The sequence below is a fragment of the Vombatus ursinus genome, unplaced genomic scaffold (genome assembly GCF_900497805.2).
Source record: "Vombatus ursinus unplaced genomic scaffold, bare-nosed wombat genome assembly UNPS02014808.1, whole genome shotgun sequence".
Classification (NCBI taxonomy): domain Eukaryota; kingdom Metazoa; phylum Chordata; class Mammalia; order Diprotodontia; family Vombatidae; genus Vombatus; species Vombatus ursinus.
This window is the reverse complement of record NW_020954586.1, coordinates 1,529,931-1,535,930: the sequence shown is the minus strand read 5'-3', so window position 1 is coordinate 1,535,930 and position 6,000 is coordinate 1,529,931.

Genomic DNA, 6,000 nt, shown 5'->3' with positions numbered 1-6,000 from the left:
AGAATACATCTGGCTATGGCGTCTTTTCTTTGGGTGTCCATTTATGGCTCGATTTCTTTTTCTGATATTGGATTAGTTCATCCATTTCTTCTTTTGTCAATTCGTTTATTTTATATTTTCCTAGGTAGTCACCTCTTTCTTCTAAGTTACCAGCTTTTTAGCATATAATTGGGAAAGTAGTTTCTGATAATTTCCTTTTGCTCTTCAATTGTTCCAAGTTCTTCTTTTTAAATTTTCTTTTTAAAAATAGCAGGGAGGTGAGAGGGAGAGAAGGTTGATTTTTGATAATTAAAAAGAATAAAAAGTTTTAAAAGTTTTAAAAAAAAAAGGAATATCTAGGCTACACTCTTGAATGCTTATGGATGTCTTTTAAGAGGCTCTCCTGTGTGCTTGATGGAACCAGAGCAATGATTTGGCAAACCCCCAGAGGGAGTCCCTCTTCTAGCTGAACCTTGGCAGAACAGACTCCATGAACACAGTCATCCTTTTAAAGACTGCTCCATACAAATAACCTGAGGATCATGCAACTAAATGATCTCTGTTGTATTCACCCCCATCCACTGTGCTATGGCTCATGACGGAAAAGCATTGGACAAAATGCGCAGAACAAAATGCCACCTTCCTTGTTTTTACAGTGAGCTGTTTCCCATCCTTACATCAGGATTGTCCAGGATTCCTTGGAAGACATCTCCGCAGAAAGACCCCTCCATGGTCACAGTCATGGTCGTGGTCCCACTCTCCTTACTGCTGCCCTTGTGATAGGACTTCACTTTAGTCCTATGTCCCCAGTCAGAATGGCCAGGACTACAGCCCTGATGAAAGGCCTCAGGACAGGTGGATTCCTTTCCCTGGGGTTATCCTCCAGGACCGCCTTCACCTTCGAAGACACTGGGGCCCTGGGGTGCAAAAGCAAGATCCTCTTAACTGGGTCCTCCATTGTTTGGCTCAGGTCCCTGTTCTCAGCTGAGCCCTGGACCTTGAGGTTTCCGGGCTGGGCTCCTGAGGACTCCATCAAGAGCTGCTTGTGCCAGAAAAAGGATGGAGGCATCAGGAGGGACTGAACACACAACATAGCTCAGGGCTTTCTGATGGTCATGGACCCTGGACACAGAGAATGATTATTTCTCTCATATTAATAACCAATTAATATGGGGGGAGGGGGAAATCCAGGTTTTTTCTTTTCTGTTTCCTCATTCAAAGTCCAGTCTCTCAAGTTTTATGAGTTGCCCAAAAATTTACCCCACCTAGACCATCTTATCTAGGTGGAATTCACACTCCACCCAACTAGAAAACCCTACAAAGAGAATCTAATCTAGGTGAATTCCAGCCCATTGTGTTCCATTCTGACAGTCTAGGGTGGGTGGGTAGATTCTCTTTAGATTGGCTGAGGCTGGGAGTGGTCTGGATGGAGAAGAGTAAGAGAAAAACAAAAGTCATGTCTCCCTCTGCCCCCCAGCCCAGCTCCCTATTAGAATAGGTTCACCTCTCATTATAATATTCATTCTTCATTAACTGTTAACCAATCAGAGTTGATTTCCACCAGTTGGGAATACACACTCTTCCATGTGTCAAGAGGCCTCCATGATGGGTCTCTGGTTTACAAGACAAAGCCAAATGACCATTTTATTAATTATTTGCTATCCACAATTAATAAAATTATTAATTACCCAGAAATGATGTCTCTTGAACTTTTCATTCATCATATGTAGGCTGTTGTGTTGCAATGTTTCATTCATTCAAGAGACACTGACTGCCACATATTGGTGGGGAACCAGCCTGACTCAGTGCAGGGGTGCGCAGTCACAAGAAGGACGGGCCACGTGCTGATGGACTGTTGAGGCCACGCCAACTGAGCTGTGGAGGTGGTGCAATTGTGGCCCCTTTCCCTCCCCACAAATATCTACACTTTTACACTTAAATGTGCACACTCGAAGGCATCCACAGTCCAAGTCTACTGAGTGTTTCTGTTCCACCAGTTAACACAAGTAATGGTTAATCGATTTTGTGCATGTTCTTCTCAGACCGAACTCTTAATAATTATGGTGAGTATTAAGAGGAACCTTTTGAAGTGCAAGTGTACTATAGAGATAAGGCAGGACCTTGGACGCAGCCACAGGGGCAGATTAGTACAGATCTGGGACATACCCCAAGAACCATGGATGGTAGAGACAAGGATCCCAAGCCAACAGTCAGAGGACCTAAAAATACACCTTTGCAAAGCATAGAGGAATTCTTACTTCAGAAGTTAGGGGGAAAGAACAGAGGGGAAAGTGGGTGTCTCCCTAGAGAAACTGAGAAAATGTGAGGATTGCAACGATAGAAATAAGGGTGAGAGCAAGGTAAGGACACTAGACTACTAGCCAGAGGACTTTTTATAAAAACATCAAAACCACTGGAACTTAAGCTTAAAAACACCCCCTGAAAGGCATTGAGAATTTTCTACTTAAGAAATTAGAAGGGAAAAATCGGCCCAAATTCCCTGAAATGAGTGATTTCTACCCTATGGAAACAGAAAATAAGACTAAAAACAATGAATAAGTGATCTGGGGGATATCGGGCCATGTAGCATTCTAATGTGGCAGCAAAAACATTAAATTAAATAAAACCTCTTTTGTCCTGAACCGTTAGGGGACTGTGTTTTGTTTGTCTAATGTTTGTTTTCTGTAATGTAGTGTTGGTGTTCTGGGGTCTGGTAAAGCCAGCTATCCTCTTCCTGTGGTCTTATGAGTCAAAGGAAAAAGGATGAAAAGAGAGAGAAATTTCCGGCTGAAAGTTTCCAAGCTCCTAATTCTGGCCAGGTTGGGAACTGGGAATGGAAGGAGAAAGAGAGAGGGAAGGAGGGAAAGAGGAAGGACAAAAGAGACAAAGACAGAGATAGTGAGACAGAGATAAAGATAAAGAGAAGGGAAGGATGGGGAGAGAGAAACAGTCTTTTCCCCTTTCGTAGAAACATATGGCATTGCAAACTAATTAAAAACAAATTACACAATGTGTAATTTGTTTGATGTGTATTTCTAAATTAGAGTGTGATTATTTTTATATGTACTGAGTATCTGAATGGGGTTCTGGGGGTATAGCCCCCCAGGGCTGTTAAAAATAGAAACTTTATGGAATTTCCAAACAAACAGCACATAGAAGACCCTCTAACACTATTTCCCTTCCGTGCAGAATGAAAGATTTATTGTTTAGTGCAGGGGAAGAAGGTGATTTCACTGACTACAGATTGCTCAGTCCCTAAACAGAATTAAAGCCAGTTTAAAAGAAAACAAACCCCCAAAAACCTGCAAGCTGCCTTCTTTTTTTTTCCCAGCCTGAAGTTCCAAAGTATTATCTGGTACTTAGGAACGGCTTAGTGCAGCTGTTAACTTTTCTCTCTAGCAGCTGTTAACTTTTCTCTCCAGCGGGGAAAGAAACAGGTGCGTTTAAATTAAAAAGGCAAATTGTTTGGAAAATGACAAAATTTCATTTTAGGAGAGTGGTTTATCTGATCACTGTCATCTGTGAACAACAACAGAATTTAATTAATTCCCTTGGTAAATTAGAAGCAAAGCCACTTAAAAAGAAATTTCTGCATCTGCCAAATTGGAAGTACTGTATTGGCATAATGAGAAACTATCAGTAAACCTGAATGTTCTATCCCCGTCGGAGAAAAGCAAAACTTTGCGATGAATCTTGCTATGTGAGAAAAGTGTGCTAACTGGCAAAGGAGAGATTCAGTGGATTAAACAGGCACTAGTTATGGTTTGGAACATGATTTGACAAAGAAGTGCAGGACTGAGAAGTAGCAATAATGGAAAGAAGGAGGGATACTGAATCCAAACATAAAAAGAATGTAAAATTTGTGATTTGCAAGATCTAATCTGGGTGGGTCAGTCAGGAAAGAGAATTAAAAGAAATTATATTTACTCTGACACTCTCTAGACTCAAAATTAAATTAAGAAACAGTGAAAACTATATAAAGGATGCTCTTAAAAGCAGAAAAAATGTAAATGTAACTCCAACAGCAGAACTACAGTAGAGATTTTTCACCCAAAAGGGACTGTACGAAGACCTCATTCTCCCCAGCTATCAGCACCTTCCAGCATGGACCAAAAGAAAAGACCAGGATTTAGGGAGGTGTTGCTGAAACCCTCACCTCCACACCACATCCCCCTAATCAGTAAACTCCAATGGCTCCCTATCATCTATCTCCAGGCTCAAACAGGAGACGTTTAAAGCCCTTGGTGACCTGCCCCCTCCCCCCTTTCCAGCCATCTTACACTCGATGCCCTGGCACATCCTCTGTGGTCCAGGGACGCGGCCCCCAGCTGTTCCTCAGACAAGACGCCCGGGCTCCCCACCCGTCACACTGGACTATTGCTTTTCCTAGGTTTCCAACTGCTCTTCTGTTCCAACTTTCTCCCCGCCCGAGTCCATGATCCATCCAGCTGCCAAAATGAGTCCGAGGCACAGATTCTCCACAAACTTATGGCAGAACCCAGGATCACAAAGTGCTTGCTCTCTCTGGGGTCGGTGGTATTTCACTCTTCTGGACTCGGCTTCTCCTGCCTTTTCCGTCTTCTCACACTGGACTTCCCACCCTCAGTCCAGCTTCACCCAGCTAGGAAGCCTCTGAGGCCAGATTTGAACTCGGGTCTTCCCTGACCCCAAGCCTGGCACTCCATCCATTGCACCATAACATATACAACACATAACCAGTTGCCCCCAAACACATACAAGGTATTTCTAGATCATCTCCGATTATTACAGCTTGTTTGCACACAGTCGTTTGCATGCTGTTTCCCCCATTAGACTGTGAGCTCTTTGAGATCAAAGGCTGTTTTTTGCCTTTCTTTGTATCCTAGTACCTGGTAAACAGTAGGTACTTCATAAATGTTTGTTGATGTGTTAACTTGACTTGTAATGTAAAAGGAATAACGTGGACAGTGGTACATGAGCTGAATCCTGAAGGAATCAGAGATTTCTGGGGGTGTAGGAGGACAGAGTGCACACAGGGGGTTGGGGGGCAGCCAGGCAAAAGCCTGCAGACATTAGGGATGTATTGCAGGGGTCAGTCTTGGTCCCAGGCCAGCTTGGGAACATGTGTGGCACATGGAGGGAAATCTAGAGGATGTCCCAAATGCCTGAACTAGTCTCCCTCCCTCTGCCTCCCAGGGTCATGGTCTTCCTTGAAATTCGGCTCCAGCCTCCTGGGACCTCTTTTGTATGTGCATAAAATAAAATACCCGGGGTTACAATGGAAACCAATTAAACCGAGATACAGAGGCCCCAAGTATATGTTCTTTGAGGAAATGGACAGTTTTGCTTTTGAATCTGTCTTCTCGGCTCCTGGTGAAGTGCTGGGTGGGCATGATGCTTCCGGCCCATTTCTGCACGTGGCTCACCGCGGCGAGGGGGAAGGATCCAAGCCTAATCCACCTTGTACAAGGAGCTCTCCCAACCCTCTCTCAATCATTTCCCATTTATCCTGCCTGTAGCTAGTCTGTACATGTTTGCTCACCATCTCCCCCATCAGACTCCTGCTCCTCGAGGGTAGGGACTGTCTTGCCTCTTTTTCTCCCTCCGGTCCTTGGCCCACACAGTAGATGCTCAGCGTTTACTGGCTGATGGAGGGAATGTGGTTTGTCTGAGGTAAGGCAGGAGGTAGACACTGCTATTTCCTGACAGGACATTTGGGAATCATTTCCACCTAGACTGTCATCCGGCAACTCTCTGGGTTTTGATGTCTTTCCTTTCTCCCGGTTCATCTCCCTCCCAGCTGTCAGATCACTCCTCAGTCTCTTCATTCCATCATGTTCCCTAACTGTGGGTCTCCTCCAACGTTCTGCCCAAGCCTTTCTCTTTTCCCTCTTTCCATTTTCTCTCTTTTTCTCTCACCTCTACAGCACCCAAGTCACAAAATCTACCCACCCATCCAGCTCCAGCCCCTCCCCAAACCTCACTGCTGAATCACTGATAGACATTCCACACTGGATGCTCTGGAGCCATCGGCAATTCAAC